The sequence below is a fragment of the Silene latifolia genome, unplaced genomic scaffold (assembly GCF_048544455.1).
Source record: "Silene latifolia isolate original U9 population unplaced genomic scaffold, ASM4854445v1 scaffold_141, whole genome shotgun sequence".
Classification (NCBI taxonomy): domain Eukaryota; kingdom Viridiplantae; phylum Streptophyta; class Magnoliopsida; order Caryophyllales; family Caryophyllaceae; genus Silene; species Silene latifolia.
In genome coordinates, this window is record NW_027413135.1 from 1 (window position 1) to 12,500 (window position 12,500).

Genomic DNA, 12,500 nt, shown 5'->3' on the forward strand with positions numbered 1-12,500 from the left:
TGCCATAAGTCACTTTAGGCTACGGTTCTCTTCTAACAACCGTAGCTGTTTCTCAATTAAATTTTTTAAAAAAAATAATTATTTACAAAAATATGATTTATTTTAAATGTAAATTCTTTAATTAAGATAATAATAATTAGTTACAAAATCATTGTTCAAACATACAACTAACATTACAAATCAACATCAGTAGCTCAGTACTTAGCTAAAAAAATATACTTATAATTACCTAACTTGTAACAAGACAATCTTAAACGAGACTTGTGCGTTATATATATTATATAGCAATACAAAAAAGAAGTACAACTCCATAACTTCCACCTACGGCAGTCTTCTTGTAGAGTTTCCTCAAAGAGGATGACACCACTGAGGTACTGGAACGCACCAGGGGTAGTGAAAAAAAGCTCACGAAGAGCCGTCCTGTTAGTCTCAACATTGATGCCAGCAAAACGCTTGCCAATTGTACCAGTGGACTCATCGGCAGCAACAGGGGTAGCGATGTAAGCAGCGTTCTTAATCAGCTCATCTGCAATCAGATCATGACACCTTATCAGATTAAAATTGCATATACATTATCATAGTCACGACATCAATCAAACACAAGAACTGGTCCATAAGAAAAACATTCCATAACCACAATAAATATATGTATCTCGGCGTCAAAAGCAACAAAAAATCAAAAACATAGAACATCAATATCAAAAGAAATACTCAATATAACTACTCAAGCAACACTGACAAGATCTTAATCTGATCAATCTCTAACAACAAAAAGGGAAAAATACAAAACGAGAACCTAATCAAATATTAAGCGCTTCAAAATCTATCTGACTGAATAAAAACTTCACAACATCATAAAAAAACCTAAAAATAGAACAAACGCAAAGGAAAATCATAATCACTATCTTATTTGACAATACGGTAATGAAAGGAATAACTAAAACATAAATTGAGTGACACCATCACAACTAAAAGCTTAAGTTGACGGTTAAGACCTAACCAATGATTTTATGCTTTAAACACCCCTCACTCGAAACAGAGAGGATGAACCATAATTATAATTAGTAGAAGAAGAAGAAAAGAAAGGGAGGATGTAATAGTTGGCAGTATATCATAATATTCTAGCTCACAACTAAGAAGAACCAAGCTTCAAGTGAACCAAATATACAAGTTTAAGGCACCTAGTTCAATTACGAAAACCAGAGTATCAATAGACTGACATGATCTATATCGCATTAGGTGATAAGCTTAATAATCACCTTTCTCAGGTGATACGTGAGAAGTAACTATTGTCACAAGAAAGGAGTGCCTAAGACGAGCAAATAAACATATGATTTGAAGCAACAACATATCACCTGATGCGGTATATAATCTATACAGTATAGCAACAACAACATATGTTTACTAGACTGTCTACTTACTTAGTTGGCAGTGCACCTAGGAGATGAACAGAAAGGCAGGAACGAGTAGTGAGGATGATGACAATGACTGCTCCAAGATACTGACTGCTACTCTACTCAGCAATATAGCAGTGTCGCAATGAGGAACTCTGAGCAATATGACCACAATCGCAGCATCTAAACTCTATTATCAAACGAAAAAAATCATAGTTAAATAATGAGTAATGTTAACTTAACATTTCAATAGACGCAAGGGAAGGAGAAAGATAGACAGCGACAAACAGCGAGGGAGAGTCATGTGAGGAGAAAGCGGTGAGCGAAGGCCAACAGTAAAGAAGCGGAGCAGTAGGGGTTTAGGATGAGATGTCTGATCATCAAACCAGAACTAAGAAAATTAACTCTTCTTTGTGGTGCGATTTAATTGTCAATCTAATGTGTTTTAACCACTGGAAACCATCGCCCATGTAGTGGTATCCAATTGAACAACATAACATCAAGTGAATGGAGCAAAAAAACGATACAAAAAAAAAGAAGCTAATCAACAAGAGATTATAAATTGACCCTAATTTAAATTCTAGATTAGTTTATCACACCTATTACACAATAACCCAAATTCATTTCCTGCCTAAAATTACAAGATCATATAAACCTGAAGGAAATGTAGATCTATATACATATTTAACATACTCTTATATGTCTAAATAATTTGTCATAAAATTAAAACGGATTTTATGCATGCAAACAACAATGTAAAAGAAGAGAAATAATGTCCTTACATTCAATATTTCGGCTATATTGGGCACAAGAGAGATCACCTTTCTCTTCTTGTTCTGAGCTATTCAATGGATGAACAAGATCTAAGAATAAGATCTCTCCCAAGCTTTATACCCAAGGCTTAACACTTAATCTAATTAATATTATAAGTACTAGTATAATATTAATGTAGTGAAAATTGAACCAAAAATATTTTGGTTATAAGCTCCTAAAACCGTGTAGAGGAGAAGGTATTTTTGGGAGTATTTTATCTCTCTAATTTAGCATTGAAAGTAGAGAGTCAATATTTTCTTTCTAACACTAGAAAAATATGAGTGAATGAATGAATAATTTTTAGAGGAGAAAACTCTCTAAAAGGCCTAGGAAAAACCGGTGGGAGGGGTGCTTTTTGGGGAGCCAATGCATGCCCATTTTGGTCTTCACAAGGAGAATAGGTTTGCATGGCTACCTAGCTATTTCATCATTATGTTTTCTATACAAAATATAAACACAATTTTTAGCTAATGTACCTCCAAATTTTCGGCACTTATACATAATATGGAGTCCACATTATTTTTGTCAATTGTCTATATGTTACATGTCACATGTCACATATATTTGTTATGTAATTTTTAACACATTAAAAATTCAACGTATTATCAAAATACGTCATATACAAAAATTGACCTAGTAATTTCATAATTACTTGTGCCAAAATATTTTACCATTTATAAATCACAACAGATTGTATTTATAATAATTCATTCAAATCCAATTGTTTCTTTAAACAATAATTTCATCCGAGTAATAATACAACTCGATTACTCAGACCGTATCTCATTTAATCACATTTCAATTTGATACGTAAATCTTACTTCCAAAATCGTCCGTCAATTTTCAAGTAATTTAATCAACTCGTAACGTTATACGATTAATTAAATAATCAATTAAGTGTATTGCCCTTTAGGTATGACCTAGGGGTCAATCGATCACCACCTGCCGTCACACGACAGTAATGTCAAACTCTAGTCACCCAATCATTACCGATATATGTTGACCAGTTGTGATAACAAAATTACTTCCCAACTGTATTCTTTAAAATGAGATTTTATAATGATATTTAAATCATGTGATCGCACTATTGTTGAGGACACATTTCCCAACAATCTCCCACTTGTCCTCGACAAGTGTGCGTCACCAATTCTCTTGTCCTATTACTATCTCCCACTCAATGCAAGGTGTCTTTCAGTTCGTACTTGCAAGTGATCATATCGAGAGTGGTTTCCTCGATCTGGAGAATAAGCGATTGACCTGGGACTTATCTATCATAGATACTTTCCGAGCGTGGCCACGCATTTCCGGTTCATTACTCCTCGAGTGGCCCTGAGATATTGTTATAACCCCGACAAGGGGTGGACAATTCCTATCGCACTTATTCCCTTCGACTAGCCACGACCATCATAACCCAAAATGTGCCCATTTGACCCCATTTACGAAGGTCGTAGTAACACAAATCAAAGTTAATCTGAAACTGTGCCATCTTAGGAGAATAGTCTTTAGTCAAAAGAATTGACTCATTAGAATACTATAGTAGCTCTCGCCACGACCAGGCTATATAAATTTGCCAGAACTCTATAAGCGGTCATTAGGCCCGACAAAATGTTCCTAACAGTTTGCCTATGTGATCGACTAGTCATCTCACATGACTGTATGGCACTTGAACTTGCCATCAATCGCCTCACACTCTAGTCACTTCGAGACGTCACCTCATATAAGTAACTATGGGCAAAACAATGTTAATCCATGTTCACTTTAACGGGGTTCAATTGTCTCTACAACCCGTTTGGATGTAACAAAGTATAAATTAAGGATAAAAGACAAATGCGATTATGAACATGAACAAAAACAACACTTTTATTTCATTTCAAAATCTAACAAAAATTTGGTACACGTTTAAGTCCCATGGACGCAACATGCCCATCATGCTTAGCCTGCGATAAAGGCTTGGTGAGCGGATCGGCTATGTTGTCATCCGTCCCAACCTTACAAATCGCAATTTCCTTTCTTTCAATGAAATCTCTTATTACATGATACTTTCTAAGTACATGTCTAGATCTATTACTAGACTTTGGCTCCTTAGCTTGGAAGATCGTCCCACTATTATCACAATAGAGAGTGATGGGATCATCGGCGGTAGGTACTACTTTTAGACCTTCCGTGAATTGCTTGATCCACATAGCTTCCTTGGCAGCCACGATCTTTGCTATGTACTCAGCCTCCGTTGTTGAATCATGATTCTGACTTCCTTGAAGCTTCTCCACTTACGGCACCACCGTTGAGCATAAACACGAAACCGACTTGTGATTTCATGTCATCTCTATCTGTTTGAAAACTTGAGTCCGTGTATCTTGTAACACGCAACTCAGTGTCTCCTCCAAACACAAGGATAGAGTCCTTAGTTCTTCTCAAGTACTTAAGGATGTTCTTGACAGCAATCCAGTGACTCTCACCTGGATTTCCTTGATATCTACTCGTCATACTCAAGGCATACGAGACATCAGGACGTGTGCATATCATGGCATACATGATTGATCCAACATCGGAAGCGTAAGGGATCAACTTCATGCGTTCAACATCATGGGGTTCGGAGGGACATTGAGTCGTGCTCAATATCGTTCCGGTTACCATAGGTACCAAACCCCTTTTGGATTTGTCCATCTTGATCGTCGAAGAATCTTATCAACATAAGATTCTTGACTTAGTGCCAATATCCTCTTGGGTCTATCTCTATAGATCAGGATACCTAATATGCGTTGTGCCTCTCCTAAATCCTTCATTTGGAAGTGGTTACCTAACCACTTCTTAACAGAAGACAACATTGGAATATCATTTCCAATGAGTAGTATGTCATCGACATACAAGATTAGGAACACAACATTGCTCCCCTTTGAATTTCATGTATAAACATGGTTCCTCAACATTTCGAGTGAAACCATTTTCTTTTATAACATGATTGAATCGATGATTCCAACTTCTAGATGCTTGCTTAAGACCATAAATGGATCTCTTAAGCTTGCACACTTTGTTAGGATTTTTAGAATCAACAAAACCTTCGGGTTGTATCATGTACACCTCCTCTTCTAAATGCCCATTTAGAAAAGCGGTTTTGACATCCATTTGCCAACTTTCATAATCATGAAATGCGGCGATCGCTAACAAAATCCGTATGGATCTTAGCATGGCTACGGGGCAAATGTCTCATCATAATGGAGACCTTGGACTTGGGTAAATCCTTTTGCCACTAACCTAGCTTTGTAGACATCGTCATGTCCTTCTATGCCATTTTTGACCTTGAATATCCATTTGCATTGGAGGGTCTTGCCCCTTTAGGCAAATCTACCAAGTCCCAAACTTGGTTTTCAAGCATAGAATCCATTTCGGACTTCATGGCTTCTAGCCATAAGTTGGAATTAGGACTAGAGATTGCGGCCTTGTAGGTGGCGGGCTCGTCACTTTCCATAAGCAACACATCGAGTGTTCCATCTTCCTCGATAAGTCCCACATATCGATCGGGATGGCGAATAACTCGGCCCGTCCTTCTTAGTGGAGGAGGTACAACCGCGTTAGACGACGAAGGAACATCTTCTTGCGTCTCTACCTCGGTTTGTGGCTCTTGAACTTCGTCAAGTTCAAAATTTCTCCCACTCTGTCTTTTAGAAATAAACTCTCTTTCTAAGAAGACTGACCTCGCAAGACACAAACACTTTATGATCTTGAGGTTTGTAGAAGTAATACCCTCGAGAGGTCGAGGGATAACCTACAAAGATGCATTTTTCGGATCTTGGGGCTAGCTTGTTGTCGTTCTTAGTTTTGACGTAAGCATCACATCCCCAAATCTTCATATAGGATATATTAGGAACTCTTCCTTTCCATGTCTCAAATGGAGTCTTTTCGGTGGCTTTAGTGGGACTATTATTCAAAGATAGAATTGCAGTTTGGATTGCAAATCCCCAAAACGAGTTCGGTAACTCGGTTTGACTCATCATGGATCGAACCATATCAAGTAGGGTTCGATTTCTCCTTCCGGCAACACCATTTAGTTGTGGTGTTCCGGGTGGAGAAAGTTGTGATATAATACCACAACCTTTCAAGTGTGAATCAAATTCAAGACTAAGGTATTCACCACCACGATCGGATCGTAGTGCCTTAATCCTTTTGTTCAATTGGTTCTCTACTTCGTTTTGGAATTCCTTGAATTTCTCAAGTGCTTCACTCTTGTGTTTCATTAGATAGATATACCCATATCTACTTAAGTCATCGGTGAAGGTTATAAAGTAGTCATAATTACCACGAGTGGTGATACTCATTGGTCCGCATACATCGGTGTGTATGAGTCCTAATAGCTCACTAGCTCGTGTCCCTTTACCGCTAAAAGGATTACGAGTCATTTTGCCAAGTAGGCAATATTCGCATGTACCAAATGATTGATAATCAAATGGTGTAATCACATTAGTAGAAATTAATCTTTTGATGCGATTCTCGTTTATGTGACCTAATCGACAATGCCAAATGAACGCTTCACTTGGGTCACTTGTTTTGAGTTTCTTTGATTGAATGTTATAAATATCATTTGTCGGTTTTGAGGTCTCTAAAATGTAAATGCCATTTATGGAAGAAGCTTGGCCAATAACCAAATCATTCCTAGAAATAGAGCAACGATTGTTCTTAATGACAAAACAAAAACCGTCCATGTCTAGCATGGCGATTGAGATAATGTTTTTAGAGAGCGTAGGAACATAAAAACAATTATGCAAATACAACTCAAAACCGTTTGGCAAAGCTAGAACATAAGTTCCTTTGGATTCGGCCGCTACCCGAGCTCCATTTCCAAGTCGAAGATCCACATCTCCCTTGCTAAGCTTCTCCACATCTCTTAAACCCTGTAAATGATTACAAAGGTGAGAACCACAACCGGTATCTAGTACCCATGTCGTAGTGGAAGTATAATTTATATCAATAACATAAATTTCTTTAGGAATTGTACCTTTTGGAGTAATGAGTCCTTCCCTTATATTTCGCAAATACATAGGGCAATTCCTAAGCCAATGTCCCATGCCATAGCAATAATGGCACTCATCATTAACTTGCTTGAAGTTTTTGATTTTCTTTCCTTTCTTTTTGAACCTCTTGCCCTTTGAAGCAAGAATTTGATTGCTAGAGCTCCCACTAGCTTTGGCATCTTTATCTTCCAGAGACAAAGACCCTATAGATCGTATGAGGTAATCTTCCTGAGACGGACTCACACGAGGTCTAGTAGTAGTGGGTGGTTTAGAAGAAGTGATGAAATTTAGGTTTCCATCGGAACCTATCCCGAAATGAAGTTCTCTAGTTGTATCGAAATTATTGTTGGAGCATACGTCGTCAAGAACATGGTGATATGACTCAATGGTTATTGGTGCGGTAGCATTTGATGGATTCATTGTAATGCACTACAAATATGGAGGAAAGGAAATATTAACATTTGTCTTTTAAATCATACTTGCAAATTAACAAGATATGAACATTTATATAGTGACCTCTACCCAACTATAATAAATGATTCCAAGACCCAAATTCATATCAACTTAGGCACGGGGTAGCCGATGCAACCTTCATTAATATAACTCGGTAGATTAACCTTTTAATCGATTCTACTTTTAGAACTCTTGGTCGATAAAATTACTCTAATGTTTATCTATAGCCCAAAACACATCAACAAGGGCACGGGGTAGCCGATACATCCCTTATCAATAACTTTTGTTGAGTTCAATCCAAATTTCGAATAAATGTGTCCATTATCCAAACCCACATCAACTTGGGCACGGGGTAGCCGATACATCCCTTATCAATATGAATTCGGTGGATTAGACATTTATCACCCACTTCCCCTACGTAACAAGGTTTGTACCCCGGGGTAGCCGAGTGCACTCCCTCGCGAAATAGGTTTTCATGGTTTCTACTATTTGGTAAGGCTATGTCTCAATTTGTGGTTTTAGCGAGAGGTCATGTCAATTTATTATCTATCACGTTTTAAGTGAACTAAAGCGGTGAACTACGATAATTCGAATTGACACGGTCGATAAACTCGATAAATAAGACAATGCATGTTTAGTTATGGCGATTTAGCGATGCATGTGACATAAAATAAAATGCAAGCATAAAAGTAAATGAATCCTAGTATGGCCTTTCCTAAAATAGAAAAACTATTAATCTATTACATATTCGGAAACCAACTCCATTGGTCCCTTGAACTTCGGTTGTGGCACACATCTCGAGGTAACACCGTCTTTATGTATCGCCATTCTTGAAGAAATCCGAGTCTTTTGGAACTAGGAATGAATAAAATTACATAATAAATTACATAATTTCCTATTATACATTTGTAACTAAAATAAAATAAATCTATTAAATTACAAAACGGTGATACGAGATCACAATAAAAATTACAACCGAATCGATATTCCCATACATTTCGGGAAATACCAATTAAAAATCTAAGGCCATACTAAGTAAAATTACATAATTCAAAATTACATAAATTAAAATTATGACAATCATAAAGAAAAATGCAGCATTATAATATGTATGAACATGCTCAATTTTTATGCTAAATCGCCTTTAATTAGCCAATATCATATATTACTCGGTTTTTACGGATTTGCGTGATTTCAACATTTTATAATCACAAAAATACATAAACTCATATTTATGCATGATTTAATTACCCTAACCTCTTAGGACTCAAAATATAGTCTTCACTAATTATTTTGACCATAATTAACTTTTATTTACAAAATTGTTCATAAATGGACCAAAATTACAAAAATAAGCTATTAAACTTCAAATAAATCCAAAAATTTCAAATAAATTCAAAATTTGAAATTTAAATTCATGAACATTCTGGAAAAATTCCATGACACTCATAATGTTCAAAATTTTAGGTTAAAAATTTGAAAATTTTAGGAAAAACAATGTTGCGGTTTATCGATATTTAATAAAATAATCATAAAAACATGGAAAAATTATTTTCATTAACTTTTCAATTTTAGATCTGAAAAATATAATAAAATGCAACATTAGACGTTTTTCCTAAGTCATAGAATATATTTTATTAATTTTCACTAATAATGTCACTATTTATGTCATTTTTCTTCAAAAATTCATAAATCATGCTAAAAGACTTCTTTATAGCCAATTATTTTACACACATCTTGTAAAATTTCATGTGACAACATATAAATTTTCTATGACCAGATTCGAAATTTAACTCATATTAACCTATTTTTCTCTTAAATCCATATTTAATAATGAAAAATTCATTTTTCGAGCATAACAAGTGCAAAAATTATGAAAAATTACAGGTTATCTCAAAATAATATATGTGACAACATATCCAAAAACCAAGTGAAAATTCGAAGTATAGCTAATTTTCGACCAAAAATGACATTTTTACTCATAAAATCACATTTAAATGTCATTATTATTAAATATGAACAATAAAAATCCGAAAAATTAACCAAAATATCCTAAAACACTTTAGGACCAGAAATATTAACATGCATGTAATTATTTCGTGATATATCATAATAACACAAATTTTACAAGTTTTATTTTGTTATTCATATAACTCGGAAAAACTTTTAACCAATTTGCATGCAAACAACCGTGGCTCTGATACCAATTGAAGGAAATGTAGATCTATATACATATTTAACATACTCTTATATGTCTAAATAATTTGTCATAAAATTAAAACGGATTTTATGCATGCAAACAACAATGTAAAAGAAGAGAAATAATGTCCTTACATTCAATATTTCGGCTATATTGGGCACAAGAGAGATCACCTTTCTCTTCTTGTTCTTGAGCTATTCCAATGGATGAACAAGATCTAAGAATAAGATCTCTCCCCAAGCTTTATACCCAAGGCTTAACACTTAATCTAATTAATATTATAAGTACTAGTATAATATTAATGTAGTGAAAATTGAACCAAAAATATTTTGGTTATAAGCTCCTAAAACCGTGTAGAGGAGAAGGTATTTTTGGGAGTATTTTATCTCTCTAATTTAGCATTGAAAGTAGAGAGTCAATATTTTCTTTCTAACACTAGAAAAATATGAGTGAATGAATGAATAATTTTTAGAGGAGAAAACTCTCTAAAAGGCCTAGGAAAAACCGGTGGGAGGGGTGCTTTTTGGGGAGCCAATGCATGCCCATTTTGGTCTTCACAAGGAGAATAGGTTTGCATGGCTACCTAGCTATTTCATCATTATGTTTTCTATACAAAATATAAACACAATTTTTAGCTAATGTACCTCCAAATTTTCGGCACTTATACATAATATGGAGTCCACATTATTTTTGTCAATTGTCTATATGTTACATGTCACATGTCACATATATTTGTTATGTAATTTTTAACACATTAAAAATTCAACGTATTATCAAAATACGTCATATACAAAAATTGACCTAGTAATTTCATAATTACTTGTGCCAAAATATTTTACCATTTATAAATCACAATAGATTGTATTTATAATAATTCATTCAAATCCAATCGTTTCTTTAAACAATAATTTCATCTGAGTAATAATACAATTCGATTACTCGGACCGTATCTCATTTAATCACATTTCAATTTGATACGTAAATTTTACTTCCAAAATCGTCCAGTCAATTTTCAAGTAATTTAATCAACTCGTAACGTTATACGATTAATTAAATAATCAATTAAGTGTATTGCCCTTTAGGTATGACCTAGGGGTCAATCGATCACCACGTCACCACACGCAGGTAATGTCAAACTCTAGTCACCAATCATTACCGATATATGTTGACCGGTTGTGATAATAAAATTACTTCCCAATTGTATTCTTTAAAATGAGATTTTATAATGATATTTAAATCATGTGATCGCACTATTGTTGAGGACACATTTCCCAACAAAACCCTAATAAGAAAGTTAGACATAAATTAATCCAATAAATCATCCGTCCTAATCAAGTATGAACAGTTGAGAATGAAATAAGTTCGTTTTATGTAAAATAAAAGCAGAATTAAAAAAAAACAAAAAAACGGAAAACGCACCCGAAGGAACGAATAAGAAAAAGACCGACAACGAGGCGAGCGGCCGCAACAAAGTTGATGGGCGTAGAAGTTCATAGCAATCTCTCGATTAACAGCAACATTAGTACTCTTATTCGATGGGGAGGCGAAGAGGGCAACCTGGACGAGAAGATTGAAGATGGTTTGTGGTGTCGGCCGCGGTTGTGATGTAGCAGGAGTAGCAGAAGATTGAGGATGGTCTTATTTTGTGGTAATTCATTTTGTTGATTTGAGAGGTAGGAATTGAGGGAAAAGGGAATTTGGGTTTGTTAGTGAGGGGAGATGTTGGGGGAGATATTGTGGATTTCGGATAAGGCCGGTTTCCTTATCTCTTATTATATCCATACGGAGTATGTATATGTATGATACTCTAATGTCTGTGGGCCATATGTATTATAAATGGCTACGGTTCATAAAGAACCGTTGCCTTTAGTATATATAAAACACTTTTGGCTACGGTTATAGAGGTAAACCGTAGCCTTTTGTTTCTATGGCTACGGGTGTTTTTCAATAACCGTAGCCTATTATAATAGGCTACGCTATTTTTCATAACCGTAGCCTTTTGTCCCCGCCTAATGTCATTTTTGTACTAGTGACGACTCGTGGTCACCGAATCATATAATTACCTTAGAAACCTCCTAAATTAGCGTTTCACGCTTCGTTGCTCGGTAAAATCCGTTCCGAATTGAAAAATGCCCACGCATGGCTTCTAAGGCGCCCATAGCTAGGCAATGCACGTTCATGGCCTAGGCAGCTAACCTCAAAATGCCCCTTGGCCTAGGCATTTCACGCCCATGGCCTAGGCAACTAACCTCAAAATGCCCTTGGCCTAGGCATTTCACGCCCATGGCCTAGGCAACTAACCTCAAAATGCCTAGGCATGGCTATTCAACGGAAGTGCTCGGTCACTTGGTGCCCATGGCCTAGCATTGCTCGGTCATTGGTGCCCATGGCCTAGGCACTGCTCGGTCATGGCTAGGCACTTGCTGCACATGGCCTAGGCACTTGCTGCTCACGTAGGCACTTGCTGCTCATGGCCAAGGCAATGCTCGGCCATGGTGCCCATGACCTAGGCACCTGCTGCTCATGGCCTAGGCACTTGCTGCTCATGGCCAAGGCAGTGCTCGGCCATGGTGGCCGTAGCCTAGCCATTGCTGCTCATTGCTAAGGCAATGGTCGGTAATGGTGGCCGTGGCC

The 12,500-nt window shown here is 36.1% G+C and overlaps 1 long non-coding RNA gene across 1 annotated transcript; it reads right to left on the reverse strand.

Moving 5' to 3' along the window:
• Positions 1 to 168: 168 nt before the first annotated feature.
• On the reverse strand, positions 169 to 11,630 carry LOC141637740 (uncharacterized). The gene is made up of 3 exons (XR_012541879.1): positions 11,286 to 11,630; positions 1,422 to 1,584; positions 169 to 526 (listed from the first exon to the last, which is right to left on the reverse strand). It is a non-coding gene; the product is annotated as an uncharacterized LOC141637740 (long non-coding RNA).
• Positions 11,631 to 12,500: the final 870 nt, after the last annotated feature.